General features: G+C 38.2%; 1 pseudogene; it reads left to right on the top strand.

The window, feature by feature from the left end:
- Positions 1-503: 503 nt before the first annotated feature.
- LOC130863117 (vomeronasal type-2 receptor 116-like) overlaps positions 504-25,724 on the top strand; it is a 63,518-nt pseudogene continuing 38,297 nt past the window's right edge.

Genomic DNA, 25,724 nt, shown 5'->3' with positions numbered 1-25,724 from the left:
TGGATCATCTAACAAAATCCACTGACATCATGTCTAAAGGTGTTAACATAAACACATTGATAAGGCAGCCATGGGATCAAATTTTCTCAAATTAGCATCTTCCCAGCGGCATAATTTCCACAAAATGAGTGATGTCATAAAACTGGCAAAACTGTCATTGTATCTATTTATAAGCCAAATTTCATCACATGGACTGTGGAAATCAGATGCAGAGCCTCGGGGAAGAGAGTGTCAAAGTTTTCCCAATGGATAAGAAAACAACTACACACACAAAAAAAAAGAAAGGATTCATGAATGCATAAGTTGCTTCTCATATGGCCACAGAAAGAAAAGCAGGTGGTGATACCCAGGTGCCGACTGGATATGCTGATCTGCATGGAAGTTCATAATTCAACTGTCCAGGCTTAGAGCAGACAAACATGGTTACTTTGGTTTTGTTCTTCTTGTTCCAGAACATTTTACCTCAGGAGCCGAGTCTCATTCATCCCAGGTGCTTTTGGAGAATGAAGCAGAATGAAGAGAATGGTGGAGACTCACTGACATATTATAGCTTCATTATTCTCCCAACAAATAGAACAGAATCTGCTGAGAATTTGGAAGGCCATTTGCATGAAGAGTAAGTGCCTTCAAAGGATATGGAAGCAGAGAGAGAAATAAGAGAAACATCACCTTTCACGATAGCCACAAACAGCATAAAATATCTTGGGGTAACTCTAACCAAGGAAGTGAAAGATCTATTTGACAAAAACTTTAAGGCATTGAAGAAAGAAATTGAAGAGGATACCAGAAAATGGAAGGATCTCCCTTGCTCTTGGATTGGGAGAATCAACATAGTAAAAATGGCAATTCTACCAAGGGCAATTTATAGATTCAATGTATTTTCTCTGTAAATATCATCATGGATATTCCATAAGGGCCCAAGAGGATGAACATCTGAACAATGCCTTGAATCTTCTGCCCTCTTCTCCCAACCTGCACCCAAATACATAACACCACATTCTTTTAGAAACTACATGTTATTTTTTCTACATTTAATTTTTCTAGAGAATGTTCTATTTTTCTCTCAGTCACCCTCCAAATTTCCAGACTGGGTGCTGTGTGAATAAGTACTGTATACCTTTTCCATCACATATAGCCTGCCTCTTTGCAGTTTCCACAGCACAGTAGCAGGTGATGTCGCATCTAAAAAAACCCCATTCTATTTCCATGAACGCCAACCTAAGTGGGTACAAATAAGTGGCCATACAGTCACCTGACAGATATTCCATCAATATGTAGGTCCTATGTTCATTCCTAGGACAACTAACATATGTGGTACTGCTAGCTGTGAAGAGCCTTCACATAGATTTTCAGTTACTTTGTCAGATGCTCTGCATGTGGCCACACTAAAACTTTTAAAGATGCATCAAGACCAGAAGTAGGAAACCAGTCCACTCTGAACTTCCTATGAGTTCCTGTTCCTCCATAGTTCACATATATACATGCACAACCACTGGCCTTTAATTTCAAAGTCCATTTCTTCACTCAAACATTAGAGTATAGAAGGAATGCATAGAATGTAAATGATAGGTTTGCATTCTTTGAAAAGTGAAACTGACACTAATAGTGGTGACTGCGCACTTCTGCTGTCACTTGCTTTAGTGACAGCTGTGCCATTTGATAATTGTCACTACCATATGACAGTGATAGAGGAGATACCTACTAGGTTCACCTCTGCCATTATTTAAGAGGCATGTGTCTTTTCTTTCCACATCTAAGCTGTTTATTCTCTGACCCTCATATTGCATTGACCTCTCTTCTTTTTCTCTAAGGCATTTTATTAATTAATTCTGGCCATTTTACCAACTTTTGAAATACACATATTTTGATTTTATCAATTGTTAACAGCTGGTTTCAAACACAGAACTTTAATCCACTAGATCAATTTAGTGGCTCAAATCATAGATGTTTCTTAATACTTAGTTTACAGGACTTAGTGATTGAGTTTCACAAGTTCTAATCTCAGATTCCTGTTGCAAGTTACAGAAATTTTTAATGTTATATTTTCTGTGAGGTAATAAAGAATATTGTAAATATTTTCTTTTAAAAATATATAGATAAATACCTATTTTCACACATAAAAACAACACAGTGGTACAATTTCTAAGTGGTAAAGTAACTGTAATTAACTCAAAATGAAAATGCATATTTAATATTTCATGGTCAAATGATATGCAATGAGTTAGGAAGTAACAGCAATTATTATTCCTCCCATACATGGAAACACAAATTGGTATCATTCTCCTCCAATTGATTATTTACCTATTTTTATTACATGAAACTCCATACATATTTTCCATACAGTTTACAGCTAACGCCTTCTATTTTGCAAACATGTAATAGTGGCACATACAAATCCCAGTAGGATGCATTGTTAGTGTAACTGGAAAGATATCTCGGAAGATATTTTCCAGAAGAAAATTCATGTTGGTCAGATACACCCAGAGTGAATATAGGGCATACTGGTGTAAACATAAAATAGGTGAACAATATTGGAAAAGAAGTACATGTCCTTAATTTCATCACTCAGGACCTGGAGCAGGTATAGCCCCATGCCTTTGAGGCGAGTCTAGTCTACAACAAAGAATCATTCAAAACCATGGAATACATTCATTATTTATGGCCTAAATGTGCATTAATACTGTCCATATACACAGATACATACAGACATACATCTTTACAAAATACATCTCTGGTATTTGAATACATTTAAAAATATATCTTAAAAAAGATTTTATGTCTGAAAAAGATAAACAAGAAACAAAAAAGAAAAAGATGAAGATGGATAGGATGGGATATGTTAAGTATATTGCCCACTGATTATAAATAATTGTAACCGAAGAGCCAAATTTTGCCCATGCTACTTTAGACTCATCAGACATTTTGACTGCCTTACCCAATTCAGTTAATTTCACAGAAAATACAGTAAATTCAATAGAACACACATCACGTGTAATTTATTGTTAAATAATTTAAGAATGAAATCATGACCAGGTTTACTCTTTGGTCAAAACCTGTTGCCTTTTCTTTACTCAAAAACCAGAGATGAACCAAGTTCTCTGTGAAAGATGACCATGGCACATTTTCTTTATTGGAGATGCACTCTCATGAAATTTTAAAGTTTTTTCAAGCTTCCAGCTTCCTATGTCATCTGAACATCACAACACAGAAGATTCATTTTAAACATTGGGCGTGGTTGGGAACACCATTCATTACAGATATCTTTGTATTCATGGGACATGATTTTCCGTAGGTCTTTGTCCTATTAAACAGCGTATCATTTTACAGATCACCAAAGGAAAACTATCAGTTTCTATTGGCCTTCATGTTTTCCTTGGATGAAGTCAACAGGGACCCTGATCTTTTACCAAATATGTCTTTCCAATTTCTTACTATGTCAAGACAGTGTAAGACTGTGCCACAATTACACATTTGCCTTCAATATTCTCATTCTCTCACTGATCTCGAGATTCATGGTATTTTTCCTAATTATTGATGTATAGAATGGAAGACATGTATAGTTATGCTTTCAGGACCGAACTGGTTAGTATCTTCTTTGCATGGGAAAGCCATGGACCTCCTCATGCCTGAGCAGGTAAGGTTTTGTGTGGTCTTGGGTTTGCAAGAAATTGGTGCCATTCTCAAGTGCTAAGAAAAGTGTGAAGAAGAAACTGGCCTACACTTATTTCAAACTGTTTAGTCCATGGGTGTATTCAGAGACTTTAGGGGACTTCTGTATTTACCTTTTTGAAATAGAGATGAGGGAAGAACTACAGGTAACAGGGTGTTTTAGAACTCTTGGAAGAAAAGTGTGTTTAACAAGTTCTTAGCCCCTCATGCTGCTCTGTTTCCTCGATCCTTCAGCTTACCTTTGGACCCTTCCATCCTATCCTGAGTGATCATGAACAATTTCCTTTTCTGTATCAAATGGCCCCCGAGGACACATCTCTACCCCTGGCCATGGTCTCCCTCATACTTCATTTCAGCTGGAACTGAGTTGACCTGGCCATCTCAGACAATGATCAGAGTATCCAATGTTTCTCATATTTGAGAACAGAGATGGAAAAAATACACTCTGCTTTGCCTTTGTAAACATGATTCCACTCAACATGCATTTGTACATGTCAAGAGCTGAAGTGTACTATAACGAAATCTTGACATGATCCTCAAATGTTGTTTTCATTTATGGTGACACAGACGGTACTCTAGCTGTCAGCTTTAAAATGTGGACATCCCAAGGTATACAGAGAATCTGGATCACCACCTCACAGTTCGATGTCACTATAAGTAAAAGCGACTTCTTGCCTGTATTGTTTCATGGGATTCTGGCATTTGCACACCACCATGCCAAGATTTCTGGTTTTAGAGATTCTATTATGACAGTGAACCCTCTCACATACTCAGATGAATACCTGGCAAGGCTGGAGTGGGTGAACTTTAACTGTGGAGTCTCGGCTTCTATGTGTAAGACACTGAGGAACTGCTCATCCAACAGCTCATTGGAATGGCTCATTGCACAGACATTCAACATGGCTTTTAATGATGACCTTTATGACATATACAATGATGTGTATACTTTGGCCCATGTCTACCATGAGGTACTTCTTCAGCCAATGGGCAATCAGGAAGAACACGATTTTAACTGCTTGATGGTGATATTTCTATTTGATGATATTGATTGCTTTCTATATTGGTCTTTATTAGAGTCTCAACTATACCATTCTAGTGGGTTAGTCTATATTTCCCCAAATAGAAAGATTTTTGAACATTTTTCCTCTTGAGGAAGTAAATTTAGAGGTTTGAAAAATCTCAAATACAAACTTTGTGGGGTGGGAGACACAATTTCTCAATGAAAACCAGTGATTCTGTTATAGAGCACTTGAACATTATCACCTCTGCTGTAATACTGGAAACATAGGAGTCTTCTTCATTAATCCTCTCCATGATAAAAAGATGAACTTTTGTTCCTTAATTGTCAAATATGTGGCAATCAGTGTAGGGGATGGTTTGCACAGGTGTTCTAAAATGATTCTGCCCCAACTCTGGCCTCTGGAAAACTCACGTGTGTGTGAATGGATGGCTCCTATTGTGTATGGTGGATATTTATGTGTTTCTCTGTGCTTTTGGGTATATCTGTTTAGATGTTAAATATGTGTTTCTATCTATCTGCATATCTACCTATGTGTATAAGTAAGAATAAGTTGGTCTCGTGTCAATGTCTTTCTCTATGGGTGTGTTTCTGTGTGTTTCTCCCTATGTGTATTTGTGAGTGCATGTGTCTACATGTGCCCAGGTGTGTGATTTGTCTGTTTTTTTGGTTGTGCTTGCACTTGTGCATACTTGTGTTACTGGTTATGGGCAAGTTTTGGTGAATGTGTTGTACATACATATATCTGTGTTTCTGTTCCTCTGTATGTGTATCTGTCTGTCTTTGCATTTGAGGATAAATTTGTGTCAATTTCTCCCTGCATTTATATCTGTTTATATCTGTGTATGTCTCCTTGTGCATATTTATCCTTGAATTTGTGAGCATGTGTATGATCTTGTGTATAATTTTGTGGGTTTCTCTTTGTCTATATCTGAGTGCATAAGTCTGTCTCTGTGTATCTGTATGTTCATATCCTTTCTTGGGTTCAGGTGTATGTATGTGTAAATAGTATGTGCTTGTATTATGTATGTATCTATGTATGAATATGAGTTTGTTTGTATGTGTTTATGAATATTTAATACTTACAATCAGTGTCTTCATGTATGTCTGTGCTTATGTTTGCTAGTTCCTCTGAAAAATATAAATTTTAGGACTGTTATTTTATTTCCATTTATCTACTTGCTTTCATTGAGATTTCTCACATGGGCCCATTCAAGAAAGTTGTATTTAAGATGAAATCAGAATATATTTTCTGACTTCAAGAAAGGGTACATTCACTAAAGAATACTGCCTGTCTTTCAGCTGAACTCTTTACTTAGGAAGACCCACTTCACTAATCCAGTTGGGGACACAGTGAATATGAACCTGAAAGAAAAATTGCAGCCAGAGTATGACATTTTCCAGATTTGGAATTTCCCAAATGGTCTTGGACTGAAGGCAAAGATAGGAATGTTTAGCCCATATTTTCTACATGGTCAGCAGCTCCATTTATATGAAGATGTTATAGAGTGGGCCATAGGAAGTAGACAGGTAGGTCTGACCTAATGTACTGATTTACATTACACAGCAGTAACACTGTCACGTGGGTCCACTTGTGCTTCCATGTAACTTAATAAAGATAGATTGTCATTTTAGGAGCAATTTTCAAGCCTCCTACAAAATGTTTCTTCTTTTCACATTTTTGATGTGACATCATATGGATTGTTTCAGGATTTCATACATACATACTGTGACTTTATCATACCAGAATATGTTTCTAGCTTTGAAAATAAATAGAAAACTAGGGGTTACCAGTATTTAATCTTTTTTTAAATTATTTTTTATTATCGAGACAGGGTTTCTGTGTAGTTTTGGTTCCTGTCCTGGAACTAGCTCTTGTAGGCCAGGCTGGCCTCGCACTCAAAAAGATCCTCCTGCCTCTGCCTCCCAATTGCTGGCATTAAAGGTGTGAGCCACCACCGCCCGGCTCCAGTATTTAATCTTATTTCCTGCAATAGAGAAATATTCTGTTGGTCCCTTTCTAATTACTACACAGTGGTTTTCCTCTTTTTTGCAGCACCTCTGACTCAGATGCTGAAAGGCTGAGGCTAACTGTAAGGGAGGAGTTAAATAAACATATGCCAATCATTTATATTTTTTAAAGCATATGTGGGTTGTTTTTATTTTTAACTGTTTTTTTTTAAGATTAATTCTTTTATTATGAACACAGTGTTTTGTCTGCATGTATACCCGCAGGGCAGAAGAGGGCACCAGATCTCATTATGGATGGTTGTGAGCCACCATGTGGTTGCTGGGAATTGAATTCAGGTCTTCTGCAAGAACAGCCAGTGCACTTAACCACTGAGCCATCTCTCCAGCCCCAATCATTCATTTTTATTATATTATTTGCTTTCAGTATTTTTGCCAACAGGTTCCAAATTGCCAATATATTTAGCCATACATAGACAAAACATTTTTTGACCCATTTAGAGACCTTGTGAATTGTAATCTTGTTTTATCTTTCTGTCTTTTTTTTTCTGTTGGTCCGAGTGTTTTTCAGCATGTTTCTGTGCAGTACTGGAATGTGTGTTAGATATACATGTCAGAACAATGATTTGGATTTCCACGAAACCGGAGACAACTTGGTTCCACACAGGGTGAACTATAAATGAATCTTGCATCTGTTCATGAAGAGCAATTGTTATTGACAGCTGAGCCATTTCTCTATCCCTGAAGCTTGTACTGTAAAAGAAATTTCTCACTAGAGGAACATTGCTTGATCCCATTAATTCTTTCATAGTTCACCCCTAACAAACAAGTGTGTATCTATTTGCTTTATCTCTTTGGGTGGAGGTATTGGTAGTAAAGATATTTGCTTATGAAAATTTATAAATGATATATCCCATTATGGGTTTTATGTATGTTATACATAAGAGTTCTTATGAAGGTGTATTTAAGGTATCTAATTCAAACTCCCAACCTACAAAGTGGCTAGAATTTTAAAGGAGTTAACTTCAAGAGAGACTTCAAGCTTGATCTGAAATTATATATTAGGATTCCCAGGTTGTATGAAATTTACAGTTAATATCCCTGCTCAGAGTGACGGGGAGACTTATTCTCAGGGAAAAGGATATTTGATCTGAAAGTTTAACTACCAAACTACATGTCCATTCAGAGAGCGCAACAAAATTTTACATGTGTTGTGAGATAGACTTGCTTGAGCGTTATTAAAACATCTGTTGCAGGAATCCAGAAGATTACGAAAAATTCAACCATGGCTATAATCCAAGATATGCAAATTTCAATGCACAAACAAGAGAAGAAAAATATGAAGACATCCAAGCAGCACAACTCCAAATGTTAGAGTCAGAGGTTTAAACAAGAGTGTGTTCACGATGTACTGAACAAAGAATTCAAAGATGACTTTGAGTCAAACAACCTCCAGAACAAAGCAAGGAGTTCACAGAAACTTGCACACAATATGGAACTGTGTGAGCATGTGACAAATACATCCCAAAATGTGAAAAATAATGACAAAAATTTAAATTAAAATATATATAGGAAAAATAAGTGAAATCACTTAAATATATCAGTGAAAATTCTCACTAACAGAATACTTCAAGATGAAGACAGGGTGGCAAGACTTGAAGACCAGGCTGAAAATAGAAATCTGAAACTATGATGAAGATAAAAATAAAAAAATAAAATATATGTGAGACCAAGAAGATAAAGTTCAAGTATCAAAATTTTAACCTATTACCACAAAAGAAGAAGGATACACCAAAAGCATCAAGAGTATATCCAAAAAAAATGTAAAACTGATTTTCCAGAATGCAGTGGGACATTCTCTAGTCAAAATACACAAACATCAAGATTGGCTGTAAAATCAGCAGTCATTTTGCTTCCAAAACCAAAACTAACTTACAAACATGAAGAGACTACTTCTACAAATATGAGGTGGGAGAAATTTGAGGAACATGTCACATAATAAAGAAAATTAGAGACTAAACATTTTGATGTACATAGATCTAAAATTTCTCAACTAAACCTGAGTAATAAAACTTAACAACATGCCTTTCCATCTCTCTCCCAAAAAGGCAGCTTCTGTTTCTCCCTCTCCCTATTCCCCCCCCCTCTCTCTGCTCTTTTCCCTTTTTGTCCTTTTCCCTTCCATAACCCACCAAATAAATATTCAACCTTACTCTGCAAAAAACAAAACGAAAAAACAAACCTCAACAACAAAACAGAAATATCTGCCCCATTGGTAAAGATGACTGCATTTCAGAGATACAAGTTGCCTTCAACATATGCAGACCAGTTATGTAAATGTGGCACATAAATAGACTCATGGATAGAACTAGAGGATCATCCAAATATGTGCAGAAGGTACGCATAACAATTGCAGCATTCATTACGTGTTAAAATTTAAAAAAAAACAGCACAAAAGAAAGATCACATCTTGACAAAATCAGGTTTTCTTTTCATTAATTAATATTTAACAGTCTGATCACTTTAAAAATGTTTTCCATGGAAAATCATTTGACAACATTATCCTACGTGAAGAGACACTCAAGAATTTCCTTTAAAATCCTAAGTGAGGCCATTTCTATTTTATGGCACATATCTTAATCTAAACTCTTGGGAGGCAGAGACAGTCAAAGTCCTGTCTTTTAATGGCAAGTCTGGCCTACATAGCAAGTCCAAGCCAGCTAGGGTTGCATTTAGAGAACAAACCTCAAAAGACATGGACAAAAATTAGAGAAGTAAATACATCTTCTTCACTCTCATTCAAAATAGTCCTTAACATCTTAGCAAGTACAAAAAGAAATTGCTACCATGAAAAACAGAAAAGAAGGGAAGAAATATGTCCACTGATAGCATACATGTTTAACCCTAGAATTCTGGAGGGAGAGGAGGCATATCCTTGTGGAATCTAAGTCAGCCTAGTCTATAGAAGGAGTAAGGTCTAAGACCACTACACTGTGAAACCCGCATTCAATGGGGAAGAAAACAAAGGAATATTTGTCCCTAATTATATTGTGGAGAATATGAAAGAGTGTGAGCATAGGAGACTCTGATGTTTCATCACTGATCTCAGCACTGAACAGAGCATGCAATGTGAACCTGCATTATTAGCAGCTTTCCAAAGCAGCATATAGACCTGTATCTCTAGGTTTTTGATGATATGAAGATATTTTATTTCAAACTTTAAGAAATCTTTCAATTAACCTCAAGTTATTTAACTTTTATCCAGGTTCTGCCATGTCTGTAGTCTGTGTCAGGCACTTTATTATCAGGAAACACTCCACCTTCCAGCTCAGTGCACATCAGCTCAGCACTTCATCACTAGAAATGCACCAGGCTCTACCTATTCTTCTGTCTATTTACACTCTGTCATACTTTGCAGGGTGATTTTAGTGGAGTTTTTGTGTGCTATCTCAGATTTGAGGAGTCTTTCCCTGTTTTAGATTTCTCCATTGGTCCTAGCTTGCTATGTTATTGCTGTAATTAAACAGACCATGAGCAAAATGAGAAGGGAGGTTTGGTTTGACTCTCGGGATATAGTTGAGGGAAGACAAAGCAGGAATCTGAAGACTGCAACTAAAGCATAGACCCTGAAGGAACACTGTTTACTGGCTTCTTCTGCTTGATTTCTCATACAGCCTGCCTAGGGGACAGCACTGCCCAAAGTGGACTGAGCTCTCCTACATCAACTACTGATGGAGGAAGGTCATTGGTTAATAAAGAAACTGCCTTGGCCCATTTGATAGGCCAGCCCTTAGGTGGGTGGAGTAGACAGAATAGAATGCTGGGAAGAAGTTAGCCAATTTCCATGCCTCTCCTCTCTGGGTCAGACACAATGAATCTCCAGTCCAAGATGGACTTATGCTAGAATCTTCCAGGTAAGCCACCATCTCCTGGTGCTACACAGATTATTAGATATGGGTTAGTCAAGATGTGAGAGTTAGCAAACAAGAGGCTAGATATAATGGGCCAAGCAGTGTTTAAAATAATACAACTTGTGTGTTGTTATTTCAGGGCATAAGCTATCCAGGCAGCTGGGAGCTGGCGGCAGGAAAACAGCCCACAGCTCCTTCTACAAAATACCAACGAGTAAAATGTTTTGCAGTTATGATGACATGTTAATCTAATGAAAAGAATTTTTTGGTTTTTGTCCCTTCTAACTTTTTAATGTACTTGGTGTCACGTTGCAAAAATTAAGTAGAAAAACAACTGTGCATGCTCTCTCATGTTTATTTGTCCAGAGTGAACAAGTCATTCTTCTTCCTAAATTTCCAGCAATGTGACACTACCAATTTTATGTTAAATTTTTTCTATACATTTACATAAATTGCCATTCTATAATATGCTAAGTGAAATATGGTCACTCTTGGTGTATATAAACTAAACTTAGTGATACTTTATTGAGGCAATTTAAAGTAGCTATGGAATGAATAGGCAAGGCTCCCGAGAGCAAGTTTGTCTAATTTTCCTCAGATGCCGCCATCTGTGTGCAGTGCTGATTGTGGTCCTGAATTCAGAAAGTTCAGGCAGCAGGGAATGGCAGCCTGCTGTTTTGATTGCAGTCCCTGCCCAGAAAATGAAGTTCCTAATGAGACAAGTGAGTATTTGCTGCCAAGATAAAACCTTGATTTTGATCTTCCTTTCTCACATACACAGGGATGATCAAAGGGTCTAAAATCTTTGGCACAGATTGAATATATTACTTTCCTAAGTTAGATTTATTGGAATATGATCAATATCAATGTCCCTTTAAGTCACACTGTTTGCTATGACATACAACTTTGACTCACTAAAAATTCATGACATACGTCAATTTCTCAAAGAAACAGTTTTGATAATCAAACTGCAGTGTGAGAGAATTCTAAACAAGATCTTTCCTAGTGATTGTTTAATCTAACTGCATGTGTGTATGTGTCCCTACAGACATTTATTGGCACCATGTATGTTTAAGAATCAATGAGAATCAGAATAGGACATCAGATCCACTGAACTCTGGTGTGGGAGGTCCTTCTAACAGCCCCTCACTACAGAATTCTCTTTGTTGGGTGTTAGGAACCAATTGCAAGTTCTCTGTCTGGTTAATGAAAACAGGAATAATTACTTGTACAGTTAAATCAGACACAGTTAAATATGAGACAGAAGACTTTAAGTAATATACAGAGACCCTCATTACAAAGGATCAATGTGATTTGAACTCTAGGGAAATATTGATAAGTACTGACACACAATATACAACAGATAAGGAATCCTGCATTCAATTTTTTAATTATTTTTTAATTAATATTTCCACCTGCTCCCCGTTTCCCATTTCCCTCCCCTCATCCCAAATATTGCCCCCTCCCCCCACTCCCCTCCCCCTATACCCACTCCTCTTCTCCACCCCCCACACCATTCCCCCTCCCTCTTGATACTGAAGAGCAGTCCAAATTCTCTGCCCTGCGGGAAGACGAAGGTCTTCTGTCTATGTCCAGGAAGGTGGGCGTCTAAACAGGCTAAGCTTCCACAAAGCCAGTTCATGTATTAGGATCGAAACCTAGTGCCATTGTCCTGGGCTTCTCATCAGCCTTCATTGTCCGCCATGCTCAGAGAGTCCAGTTTCAACCCATGCTTATTCAGTCCCAGACGAGCTGGCCTTGGTGGGCTCCCAATAAATCAGATCCACTGTCACAGTGGGTGGGTGCATCCCTCGTGGTCCTGATTTCCTTGCTCATGTTCTCCCTCCTTCTGCTCCTCATTTGGACCTTAAGAGCTCAGACCGTTGCTCCAAATTGAGTCTCTGTCTCTACCTCGATCCATCGCCAGATGAAGGTTCTAAGGTGATATGTAAGATATTCATCAGTATAGGATAGGGTCATTTCAGGTTCCCTCTTCTCAGTTGCCCAAGGTACCAGCTGGGGACATCTCCCTGGACACCTGTGAACCCCTCTAGAGTCAAGTCTCTTGCCAACCCGAAGATGGCTCCCTTAGTAAGGATATATACTTCGCTGCTCCCATATCCACCCTTCCTATATCCCAACCATCACAATCCCCCGAGCTCCTCCCATTCTCCCCTTCTCATGTTTCTCATCCCATTTCCCCTTTGCCCCATGTCACCTCACCCTCAAGTTCCCAGTTTTTGCCCTGCAATATTGTCTACTTCCCCTCTCCAGGCGAATGACTATAGGATTTTCTTTGGGTTCACTTTCTTATTTAGCTTCTCTAGGATCACAAATTATATGCTCAATGTCCTTTATTTATGGCTAGAAACCGATTATGAGTGAGTACATTCCATGTTCCTCTTTTTGAGTCTGGGATACCTCACTCAGGATAGTGTTTTCTATTTCCATCCATTTGCATGCAAAATTCGAGAAGTCATTGTTTTTTACCGCTGACTAGTACTCTAATATGTATATATTCCACACTTTCTTCATCCATTCCTCCACTGAAGGGCATCTAGCTTGTTTCCAGGTTTTGGCTATTACAAACAATGCTGCTCTGAACATAGTTGAACAGATACTTTTGTCATATGATGGGGCATCTCTTGGGTATATTCCCAATAGTGATATTACTGGATCTTGGGGTAGGTTGATCCCAAATTTCCTGAGAAATTGCTACACTGATTTCCAAAGTGGTTGCACAAGTCTGTATTCCCACCAGCAATGAACGAGTGTGCCCCTTTCTCCACAACCTCTCCAGCAAAGGCTATCATTGGTGTTTTTGATTTTAGCCATTCTGACAGATGTAAGATGGTATCTCATAGTTGTTTTAATTTGCATTTCCCTTATCGCTAAGGAGGTTGAGCATGGCCTTAAGTGTCTTTTGGCCATTTGAACTTCTTCTGTTGAGAATTCTCTGTTCAGTTCAGTGCCCCATTTTTTTATTGGGTTAATTAGCATTTTAAAGTCTAGTTTCTTGAGTTCTTTATATATTTTGGAGATCAGACCTTTGTCTGTTGCACGGTTGGTGACGATCTTCTCCCAGTCAGTGGGTTGCCTTTTTGTCTTAGTGACAGTGTCCTTTGCTTTACAGAAGCTACTCAGTTTCAGGAGGTCCCATTTATTCAATGTTGTCCTTAATGTCTGTGCTGCTGGGGATAAACATAGGAAGTGATCTCCTGTACCCATATGTTGTAGAGTACTTCCCACTTTTTCTTCTATCAGGTTCAGTGTGTTCAGACTAATATTGAGGTCTTTAATCCATTTGGACTTGAGTTTTGTGCATGGTGATAGATATGGATCTATTTTCATTCTTCTACACATTGACAACCAGTTCTGCCAGCACCATTTGTTGAAGATGCTCTCTTTTTTCCATTGAATACTTTTATCTCCTTTATAAAAAATTAGGTGTTCATATGTTTGTGGGTTAAAATCAGTGTCTTCTACTCAGTTCCATTGATCGACTTCTCTGTTTTTATGCCAATACCAAGCTGTTTTCAATACTGAGGCTCTGTAATAGAGTTTGAGGTCAGGGATGGTAATGCCTCCAGACGATCCTTTATTATATAAGATTGTTTTGGCTATCCTGGGTTTTTTGTTTCTCCATATAAAGTTGATTATTATCCTTCTTTTGATCTGTGAAGAATTTTGATGGGATTTTAATGGGGATTGCATTGAATCTATGAATTTCCCTTGGTAGAATTGCCATTTTTACTATGTTGATCCTCCCAATCCAAGAGCAAGGGAGATCCTTCCATTTTCTGGTATCCTCCTCAATTTCTTTCTTCATAGACTTAAAGTTCTTGTCAAATAGATCCTTCACTTCCTTGGTTAGAGTTACCCCAAGATATTTTATGCTATTTGTGGCTATCATGAAGGGTGATGCTTCTCTGATTTTCATCTCTGCTTCCTTATCCTTTGTGTATAGGAAGGCAACTGATTTTTTGGAATTGATCTTGTATCCTGCAAAGCTACTAAAGGTGTTTATCAGCTGAGGAGTTCTTTGCTGGAGTTTTTGGGGTCTCTTATGTACACTATCATATCATCTGCAAATATGAAAGTTAAACTTCTTCCTTTCCAATTTGAATCCCTTTGATCCCTTTATGTTTTGTTATTGCTATTGCTAGAATTTCAAGCACTATATTAAAGAGGTATGGAGAGAGTGGACAACCTACTCGTGTTCCTGATTTTAGTGGAATAGCTTTGAGTTTCTCTCCATTTAATTTGATGTTAGCTGATGGCTTGCTATAAAAAGCTTTTATTATACTTAGGTACGACACTTGTATTCCTAATCTCTCTAAGACCTTCATCATAAAGGGATGTTGAATTTTGTCAAATGCTTTTTCAGCATCTAATGAAATGATCATATGGTTTTTTTCTTTCAGTTTATTTATATGATGGATTACATTGATAGATTTTTGTATGTTGAACCAGCCCTGCATCTCTGGGATGAAGCCTACTTGATTATAATGGATAATTTTTCTAATGTGTTCTTGGATATGGTTTGCCAGTATTTTAGCGTCGATGTTCATGAGTGAAATTGGCCTGTAGTTCTCTTTCTTGGTTGTGTCTTTGTGTGGTTTTGGTATCAGAGTAACTGCAGCTTCATAAAAGGAATTTGGCAATGACTTCTCTGTTTCTATATTGTGGAATACATTAAGGAGTATAGTTATTAGGTCTTCTTGGAAGTTCTGGTAGAATTCTGCATTGAAGCCATCTGGACCTGGGCTTTTTTTTGGTGGGGAGGTTTTTTATAACAACTTCTAATTCTTCGTGACTAACAGGTCTATTTAGATTGTTCACCTGGTCCTGGTTTAACTTTGGTATATGGTACTTATCTAAAAAAGTGTCCATTTCTTTTACATTTTCCAATTTTGTGGCATACAGGTTTTTGTAGTAAGATCTAATGATTCTCTGAATTTCCTCTGTGTCTGTGGTTATGTCTCCCTTTTCGTTTCTGATTTTGTTAATTTGCGTATTCTCTCTCCTCCGTTTGATTAGTTTGGATAGGAGTTTATCAATCCTATTGATTTTCTCCAAGAACCAGCTTTTTGTTTCATTGATTCTTTGGATTGTTTTCTGTGTTTCTATTTTGTTGATTTCAGCCCTCAATTTGATTATTTCCAGTCTTCTACTTCTCCTAGGTGAGTCTGCTTCTTTTTTTTCTAAAGCTTTCAGGTGGGCTATATAGTCTCCAATGTGTGCTTTCTCCGTTTTCTTTAAGTCGGAACTTAAAGCTATGAACTTTCCTCTTAGCACTGCTTTCATAGTGTCCCATAGGTTTGAGTATGTTGAGTCTTCGTTTTTATTGAATTCAAGAAAGACTTTAATTTCTTTCTTTATTTCTTCCTTGATCCAGGTGTGGTTCAGTAGTTGACTGTCCAGTTTCCATGAGTTCATAGGCTTTCTGGGGATAGCATTGTTGTTGAATTCTAACTTTAATCCATGGTGATCTGATAAGACACAGGTGGTTACCAATATTTTTTTGTAGCTGTGTAAGTTTGCTTTGTTACCAAGTATGTGGTCTATTTTCGAGAAGGTTCCAAGAGCTGCAGAGAAGAAGGTATATTCTTTCTTATTTGAGGGGAATGTTCTATAGATGTCTGTTAAGTCCATTTGATTCATTACCTCCCTTAATCCTCTTATTTCTCTGTTAGGTTTCTGTCTGATTGACCTGTCCATTGGTGAGAGAGGAGTGTTGAAGTCTCCTACTATTAGTGTGTGTGCTTTGATGACTGCCTTGAGTTTTAGTAACCTTTCTTTTACATAAGTGGGTGCTTTTATATTAGGGGCATATATATTCAGGATTGAGACTTCATCCTGGTGAATTGTTCCTGTTATGAGTAAAAAATATCCCTCTCCATCTCTTTTGATTGATTTTAGTTTGAAGTCAACTTTCTTAGAAATTAGTATGGCCACACCTGCTTGTTTCTTAGGTCCATTTGCTTGATAAACCTTTTCCCAGCCCTTTACTCTGAGGAGATGTCTGTCTTTGTGGTTGAGGTGTGTTTCTTGTAAGCAGCAGAATATTGGATCCTGTTTTCGTATCCAATCTCTTAGCCTGTGCCTCTTTATAGGTTAGTTGAGTCCATTGATATTAAGTGATATTAATGACCAGTGTTTGTTAACTCCAGTCATTTATCCTTTCTTTCTTTCTTTCTTTTGGTAGTAGAGTTTGTGTGTTTCCCTTCTTCAAGTTGTGCTGGTGAAGGGTCATTAGATGTCTGAGTTATTGTGGGCATTGTTGGAATCCTTGGTTTGTGATTTTCCTTCTATTACTTTCTGTAAGGCTGGATTTGTGGCTACGTATTGTTTAAATTTGTTTTTATCCTGGAAAATTTTGTTTTCTCCATTTAAAGTGAACGAAAGCTTGGCTGGGTATAGTAGTCTGGTCTTGCTTCCATGGTCTCTTAGTTTCTTCAGTACATCTATCCAGGACCTTCTGGCTTTCATGGTTTCCATAGAGAAATCAGGTGTAAGTCTGATAGGTTTACCTTTATAGGTAACTTGACCTTTTTCCTTTGCAGCTCTTAATATTCTTTCTTTATTCTGTATGTTTTTTGTTTTGATTATTATATGACGAGGAGATTTTTTTTTTGATCCAGTCGATTTGGTGTTCTGTATGCTTCTTGGACCTTCAAAGGAATATCTTTTTTAAGTTTGGGAAAGTTTTCTTCTATAATTTTATTAAATATATTTTCTGGACCATTGAGCTGTACTTCTTCTCCTTCTTCTATCCCTATTATTCTTAGGTTTGGTCTTTTTATTGTGTCCCAGATTTCCTGAATGTTTTGTGATGGGAATTTGTTGGTTATGCTGTTTTCTTTGATCAGAGTGTTTATTTTCTCTATGGTATCTTCAGTGTCTGAGATTCTTTCTTCTATCTCTTCTAATCTGTTGGTGGTACTTGTCTTTGTAGTTCCTGTTTGTTTATCCAAATTTTCCATCTCCATCCTTCCCTCGGTTTGTGTTTTCTTTATTACTTCCACTTCATTCTTCAAGTCTTGAACCGCTTCCCTTACCTGTTTGATTACTTTTTCTAGTTTCTCTTGGTTTTCTTGCGTATCTTTGAGAGATTTATTCATTTCCTCTACCTTTTTGTTTGTAATCTCTAATTGATTATGGCAGTTTTTCACCTCCTGTTTAAGGTCCTCTATTATTTTCATATTATTCACTTTTGAGTCAAATTCTTCTAATTCTTCTGGATTAGGGTGTACAATTCTTCTTATTTCGGGATTCCTGGGTTCTGGTGATGTCACGTTGCCTTTCAAGTGGTTGGGGGAATTCTTGTGTTGGCACCTGCCCATCTCTTCCTTCAAATGGAGCCAGGAGAGGCCTGGTGTCTTGGACCAGTCTTTGCTGTGACTGACTCTCTGTGTGTATCTCCTCAGTGTAGGGGCAGGAACCGTTCCCTTCCAGATGAACTCCTCAACCCCAACACAGGGACGCCTGGTATTCCAATGACCCACGGAAAGAAGGGCGAATGCAAGGGGTAGGGCGGGGTCGAGTAGAAAACAGGCAACACTGCAGTACAAGCTGGAGGTGCCTACGCTCCCTTTCGGGGGTTGCTGAGGCCTGCCCGCTAGGCAGGCACTCACTGCTGTAGTTGGGTAGCCTTAGTGTAGGGGGGGTTGTGCTCTCTACCGGGACTGTCCGCCCCAGGATAGCACACACTCACCCGTCCAGATGGAACTTCTCAGCACCTACACAGGGACTCCTGGTAGCCCCAATGAGCCAGGGACCCAGGAAAGTAGGAGGCAGGCAGAGCAGGTCCAGGAGAGCACAGCAGACACTGCAGCCCCAGCAGCAGGGGCCCGCGTTCCCTGGCGGGGACCTTGAGGCCTACCGTCTAGTCCAGCACTCACTGCTCTGAGTTGGTAGCCTTAGTGAAAAGGCAGGAAGCTGTTCCACAGCAAAGGACCTTGCAGACAAGGCAGGCTTGGGGGTGGGGGTGGGGGCACGTGTGTAGGAAAAAAAAGCTGCATTCAATATTTTTATGTACAGCACCCACTTAATAATGTCCCAAATGTAAGAAAACATTTTCGTATGAAAGTATCTTAGTCACAATTATCTGAATGGTGTTGTCATGTACAAGCTCTTATTAGTCAAAGGATATTTGTTTAGTTTTGGGTATATACAGATGACAGATGTATTGTTTTTCTCTATGGTTCTCACACCATGCAATAAAATAAATGTCTTTAAAACATATTAATGGCCAATAATATGGCAAAGTAATTAATTCCCTTGCTACTAGAGCTAATAATGAGTTCAGTTATCTCTGGCTCTGGTTCATCTTCTCAGTGGTTGCTTCCCTGTACCTCCTTCTGTGGAGTTTGCTGCCTCACGTCTGCTCAGACCCAGGTTGCTGGCCTAGTCCTGCCTCGGTAAATGTCGGTCTGCATCATTTCCTATTCCAAGGCTGGGTGACCATAAACTAAGCTCAGCTTACATAGTTCTATCCTGTAAAATTTTATACACACCTCTCTTTTGCTAGTTCCACTCCCTGTATGCAGCTTTCCATGGCATATATCTCACAGCTTGGGAATCTCAACATCCTTTCATCTCAAAATTCAAATGTGACTTCATTTTCACAGATGCATTCAATGAACTCTCACAGGATCTTCACTGAGATTCTGATTCTGGGAAGTTCTTCATCACATGCAAACAATAACTCTTTTTACTGTGTAACATGTGTTTTCCCAGCTTGCCAAAGCACTCAGTTCATCATCTCCCTGTAGTAGAATCTTCACCACAGCACTGGGTTTTCCAAATTCTTTCTGTAGACACTTAGTGCTATGAACTTTCCTCTTAGTTTATACTTTCCTAGTGTCCCATTAGTTTGTGCATGTTGTGGATTTATTTTCATTGAATGCTAGGAAGTCTTCAATTTCTTTCTTTATTTTTTCCTTGACCCAGTAGTGATTCAGTTGAGAGTGTTTCCATGAGTTTTTTTCATTTTTTTTTTTTTTTGGTTTGTGTTGCAGGTGAAATCTAACTTTAACCCGTACTGGTTCCATATAATGCAAAGGGTTATTAAAATTTTTTGTATCTGTTGAGATTTTATTTATGACCAAGTGTGTGTAAATTTTAGATAAGGTTCCATAAGGTGCTGAAAAAAGTATGTTCTTATCTTTACACAGGTCATGAAACCCTGGACCGGGAGTGGGAGTAGAGGGAGTACAACAGAAATGGGAGGAGGGGAGGAGGTGGAAGTTTTTAATAATAAATAAGTAAATAAATAAATGAATAAATAAAAAGTGTAGGGATATAGCCCCACCCTTGGGCTAATGTTTACTGATAAATCTGCCAGGTGTGATCCCAGCAGCCCCATTTCTCTGCTTTTCCTGTTCTCTGCGGGAACCTGTGGTCCTGTAAGTCTATTTCCCTATTAAAGCTGTATATATTTTTATAATCTGTCTGAATTCGTTTATGTCGTTACATTTGGCGTCCAATGTCAGGCTATTTTGCACCCGCCCTGGCACAGGGGGGGCACAATCTCTATCTTTCCCAGCCTTTCCGAGCAAGTTAGTTACCAGAGCTCAGAAAGTGCGATTGGCCGAGCATAGCCTGCTAGCTTTCACAGCGTGCTCTCTGCTCGCTTTCCCTTCCCCCACTCCAGGCCACGATACAGTCACAGAGCAGCGACCCCCACAGAGCAGTTAACAACTCCCTGCTTGCCTTCCAAAGCCACACTGCCTGAATTAATGGAAGCACCTCCGGTTTTGAAGCAAAAGCTGCCAAAGCAGCAGACAAAGTGACCCCTTGCCTTGTCAGGCAGTACAATAATTTTTGATTTGAGTTAATTGTTTCAGACCGGCTCTGACTTAGACCACGTGGACTCAGGTGCATTTCTTTCGCCACCACTGGCAGAAAAACGTCATTACAGGTAAATAATTTTCTTTATAAATAAGAAAAATGTCTGAAAACTTTAACAGCCTTTTCAATTGTATCATGTGGGAGATTTTACAAGAAGTGTCTGTCAGCCCACAGATATGGATCTTTCTGGGATTCGTAATTTTCCTTGGTACTATATGGTTTGATAATAGAAATATGATAAAGTCTTTACAAGACGAGGTTGAACGCTTAAAAACAATTGAGAATGACAACAGTCTTCTCAAAAATCAGTTTGAAGTTCTCCAGGCAGAGAACAGATCTTTGTTTAACACAACTCGACAAACTGAACAAAATTTAGAAGAGGTACAGGCTGATGTTAAGGAGAAATTCATTACTATGGAAGAGGGAACAGCTGATTTGGATCGTAAGCTTCAGTCCCTTTCAGTAGGAACTGAAACATTAACTGAGAGAATAAAACTGCTGAATGTGACAATCGGATTTTGTCTAAAGCTTATGACAGATTGGCGGAAAGATTGTCAATACAAGAAGGCACGTTTTATGCTATAAAAATTATGTCCAAAGATGAGATGTTATCTCTAATGGACAAACTTCATACTTTAGAATCCTCAATGAAGGCTTTAGAACATAATTTTGGACAGGAGATTCAGACATTACAGAAGGCAATGGTGAATAGAATTGAAAAGATTGAGGAATTTCTAAATTCTGAGGAAGAAGAGCAAGAGGTAGAAAGGCAAATTTTAACTACATCTGTGGGTAAATCTCTCCGGGACAATTCCCACAAAGCTCTACCTACAGTTCTACCTGCCTTTCCAGTAGTAACAACAGAGAAAGTGGTTGGTTCCAGAAACCCTAGGGTCATCAAGGAAGATACATGGGAACCTGTCCGTATGAATGATCTCAAAGAAATTAAACAGGCTGTAATGACTTTTGGGATGAATGCCTCTTTTGTTAAAGAGATGCTAAGATCTTGGGCCAAAACAAATAAAGTCACACCCTCTGACAGGTTACAACTGAGCTCTGCTGTCCTTGAGAGTGGACCGTAATTGAAATGGAAATGCCTATTCAGGCAAGAGGCTAGACTTTTAGAACAGCAGGAAAAAGCAAAGGGAATTGAGATTTCCCTAGATCAAATTCTAGGAGAGGGCCTAATTTGGATGAAAACACACTCTCCATGTGTACTACAGCAGCCTTAAGGGCTTGGGACAGGGTACAAGACCCAGGACAGAGAATAGAATAATTTGTCAGAGTTAAACGGGGTCAGAGAGAAACCTTTAGTGACTTTTTACAAAGATTAACTAAGGTTATACAAATAGGGATATCTGACCCAGAAGCAAGACGTATAATGATTGAGTCTTTGGCTTATGAAAATGCAAATGTGGAATGCAAAAGGATTTGGGGGCCTTTAAAGCCCAGATCAGCACCCTTGGAAGAATGGGTCTTGCATACACTGAATGTTGATACATTTGATTATGGCACTGAAGCATGGGTAGAAGAAGCAATTTCCAATGGTAAAAGGAGACATCAGAATACCAAATGTTTTAATTGTGTCAAAATGGGTCATATGAAAAGGAATTGTAGACAACAGATTTTCAGAAATAATAAGAATGCATCTTCTAGAAATAACAGAAATAGGAGGACTCAGCCTTCAGGTTTATGTAGAAGATGTGGAAAAGGCAGACATTGGACGAATGAGTGCAGGTCTACAAGAGATAGACAAGGCAACCTGTTACAGATGGGAAACATGAGAGGTGGTGGCCTTACAGGCCCCCATGGCAAACTTGGTTCATTCATTTCCAGTTACTGCAGAGAACGTGACTCATCAGGACAAATAGGAAGCCCCATGCCTACTGTTACAAGCAATAATGATCAGAAAGATGAGTTCCGTGTGTTTTGACAAACTTCTATAAATGATCAAAGACCAAAGCTGAGAGTGTGTAAATGGCATTTTTATTACTGGCCTGCTGGACACAGGTGCTGATGTGAGTATCATTACCCCAGAATCTTGGCCTCTGTATTGGCCTCTTCAGAATGTAAATGTTCAGCTCCTGGGAATTGGAACCCTATCTCGAGTAAGGCAGAGCACGAGATGGGTTGAATGTATAGGACCAGAGGGACAAATAGGAAAATTAAGGCCATATGTAGCCAATATTTCAATGAATTTATGGGGTAGTGACCTATTACAACAATGGAATACCCAAATTAACATTCCTGTTACTTCTAGAGCCTATATTTCTGAGAACAATATTAAAAGATATTACAAACGGAGAAAACCAGCCATTCAGGCTGTACAAGAACAAGCAATTGGTGTCCTTTCAGAGACACCAACAGCCTTGCCTTTAAAATGGTTGACTGAGAAACCAAATGGACAAAGCAATGGCCTTCAGCTGAGGAAAAGTTACAGGCTTTAGAACAGTTTGTACAAGAGCAATTAGATGCTGGACATATAGAAGAATCTACCAGCCCTTGGAATTCTCCTGTATTTGTGGTTAAGAAAAAATCAGGTAAATGGAGAATGGTGACAGATCTCAGGGCCATCAACAAGGTTATTCAACCTATGGGCCCTTTGCAATCTGGAATTCCTTTGCCCTCTTTATTGCCAAAAGGATGGCCTCTCATAGTTATTGATTTAAAGGATTGTTTTTTCACTATACCTTTACAAAAAGAAGATAGAGAAAAATTTGCCTTCACAGTGCCTACTTATAACAATTCTCAACCTTCGAGGAGGTACCACTGGGCCGTCCTCCCCCAGGGTATGATAAATAGCCCCTACCTGTGCCAATATTTTGTGAATCAACCATTGCAAATAATACGCAAGAAATTTCCAAAATCGATAGTATATCATTATATGGACGACATTTTGTTATCCGATTCAAACATGGATACCTTGAACAGACTGTTTGAAGAAATAAAAATACTTTTACATAAATGGGGATTACAAATTGCTCCTGAAAAGATTCAGAAGGCAGATTCTGTTAATTATTTAGGTTATAAAATAGGTTTGTAAAAAATTAAGACACAAAAGGCACAAATTCGGAGAGATCACCTACGGACTCTTAATGACTTTCAAAGACTGTTAGGGGACATTTCCAGTCTATGACCAGCTATTGAGATAATACCTGATCTAATAATTCATTTGAACAAAACCTTGGATGGTGACAAAGATTTAAACAGTCCCAGAGAATGAACAGCTGAAACAGAAAAGGAACTGACGATGATTGAGGAAAAATTACAACAGGCACATGTGGACAGGGTGAATCCAGAGCTCGATTATATTCTCATCATACTACCATCAAAAATTTCCCCTACAGGAATTTTAATGCAGAGAGATGATATTATCTTGCAGTGGATCTTTATACCACATAAATCAAGTAAGAAACTGAAAACTTATGTGGAAAAAGTCTCTGAGTTAATTATCAAAGGCAAGATGAGACTTCGTCAACTAGCAGGTATAGACCCAGCAGAAATTATAGTGCCTTTCACTGCTGATGAACTAAAGAAATTATGGGAAGATAATGAACCATGGCAAAGAGCTTGTGCTAATTTTTTGGGAGACATTAATAACAACTATCCAAAAAGCAAGAGGCTTAACTTCATAAAGAGAACTTCTTGGATCCTTCCTCGAATCGTCCGTGATGCTCCAATAACTGGAGCCCGTACATTCTATACTGATGCCAATAAATCAGGGAAGGCAGGTTACAAATCAGAAGACTTGGGTAAGGTGGAACAAAGTCCTTATGATTCTGTCCAGAAGGCAGAATTATATGCCATTCTTATGGTGCTAAGGGATTTTAAAGAACCTATTAATATAGTTACTGATTCACAATACGCAGAAAGAGTTATTTTACATATTGAAACTGCTGAATTTATACCTGATGATACAGAACTAACCTCATTGTTTCTCCAGGTGCAAGATTTGATCAGGAACAGGCTTTGCCCTATGTACATAACACACATCCGATCCCATGTGGGTCTGCCAGGTCCTCTAGCACAAGGGAATGCAGAAATTGATCAATTATGGATTGGTAGTGTGCTACAAGCCTCTGAATTTCATAAAAAAACATCATGTTAATAGCAAAGGTTTGAAGAAAGAGTTTTTTATTGAATGGCAACAAGCTAAGGAGATTGTAAAGCAATGCCCTACTTGCTCTTTCTATAACCAAATGCCACTGCCTGCAGGGGCTAATCCAAAGGACACTCAAAGGAATGAAATCTGGCAGATGGATGTACTCCACTTTGCATAATTTGGCAAATTAAAATATGTTCATCACACCATTGACATGTATTCAGGCTTTCAGTGGGCAACGGCTTTAAGTTCAGAAAAAGCTGATTCAGTTATCACTCATTTATTAGAAGTCATGGCTATCATGGGTATACCTACACAAATAAAGACAGATAATGGTCCTGCTTATGTCTCTAGGAAAATGAAATGGTTTTTTGATTATTACAATATCAAGCATGTTAAAGGTATACCATACAATCCTACAGGTCAAGCAGTCATAGAAAGATCAAATCGAACTATAAGGGATATGTTGAACAAACATAAAGGGGTGGAAAACACCCCCAGAAATAGGTTACATAATGCTTTGTTAACCTTGAATTTTCTCAATGCTAATGAGAAGGGAACATCGGCTGCAGAAAGACATTGGATATGGAAAAGTCTACTGAACTAAATCAACCAGTTTATTTCAAGGATGTTCTGACCTCACAATGGAAGCCAGGAGCTGTGCTGCATTGGGGAAGGGGATTTTCTCTTGTCTCCACAGGTGAGGAAAAATTGTGGATACTGTCAAAATTGATAAAGGTTCGTTTTGATGAAGAGTAGCCAGTTGGGAAAGATAAATAACAATTCAATCACATGAATGGCAATCATACTGATGGTAAGTAATACAGATAGGTTGGGGGCAGGGTTCTCTTCTTATCTCCACAGGAAAATACCCATCTTCAAAGAATTTAAGGGACCCTGAATATTTAATTACTGATGGAGGGACATGTTCTGTAAGTATTAATTTATATGTATATATATATATATATATATATATATATATATATATATATATATATGTCTTAAAATTTCTTTGCCTTTCCTCATATCTGTGTCTTTCTTTATATGTCAGTATATGTCCTTGTTGTTAATGTTTAAATTTCCCATAACAAGCAACAATTTTTCCTACAGTAATCTTTGAAGTTTCCAGGATGAAGAAACTCAATCTGGTTTTTATGACGTCGTAATTTTTTTTTAAAGCGCTAATATTAGACCTGTTTTT

This window comes from Chionomys nivalis, chromosome 20, assembly GCF_950005125.1.
Source record: "Chionomys nivalis chromosome 20, mChiNiv1.1, whole genome shotgun sequence".
NCBI lineage: Eukaryota > Metazoa > Chordata > Mammalia > Rodentia > Cricetidae > Chionomys > Chionomys nivalis.
Note: the sequence above shows the minus strand (reverse complement) of the source record. Positions and strands in the feature narration are given on the sequence as shown.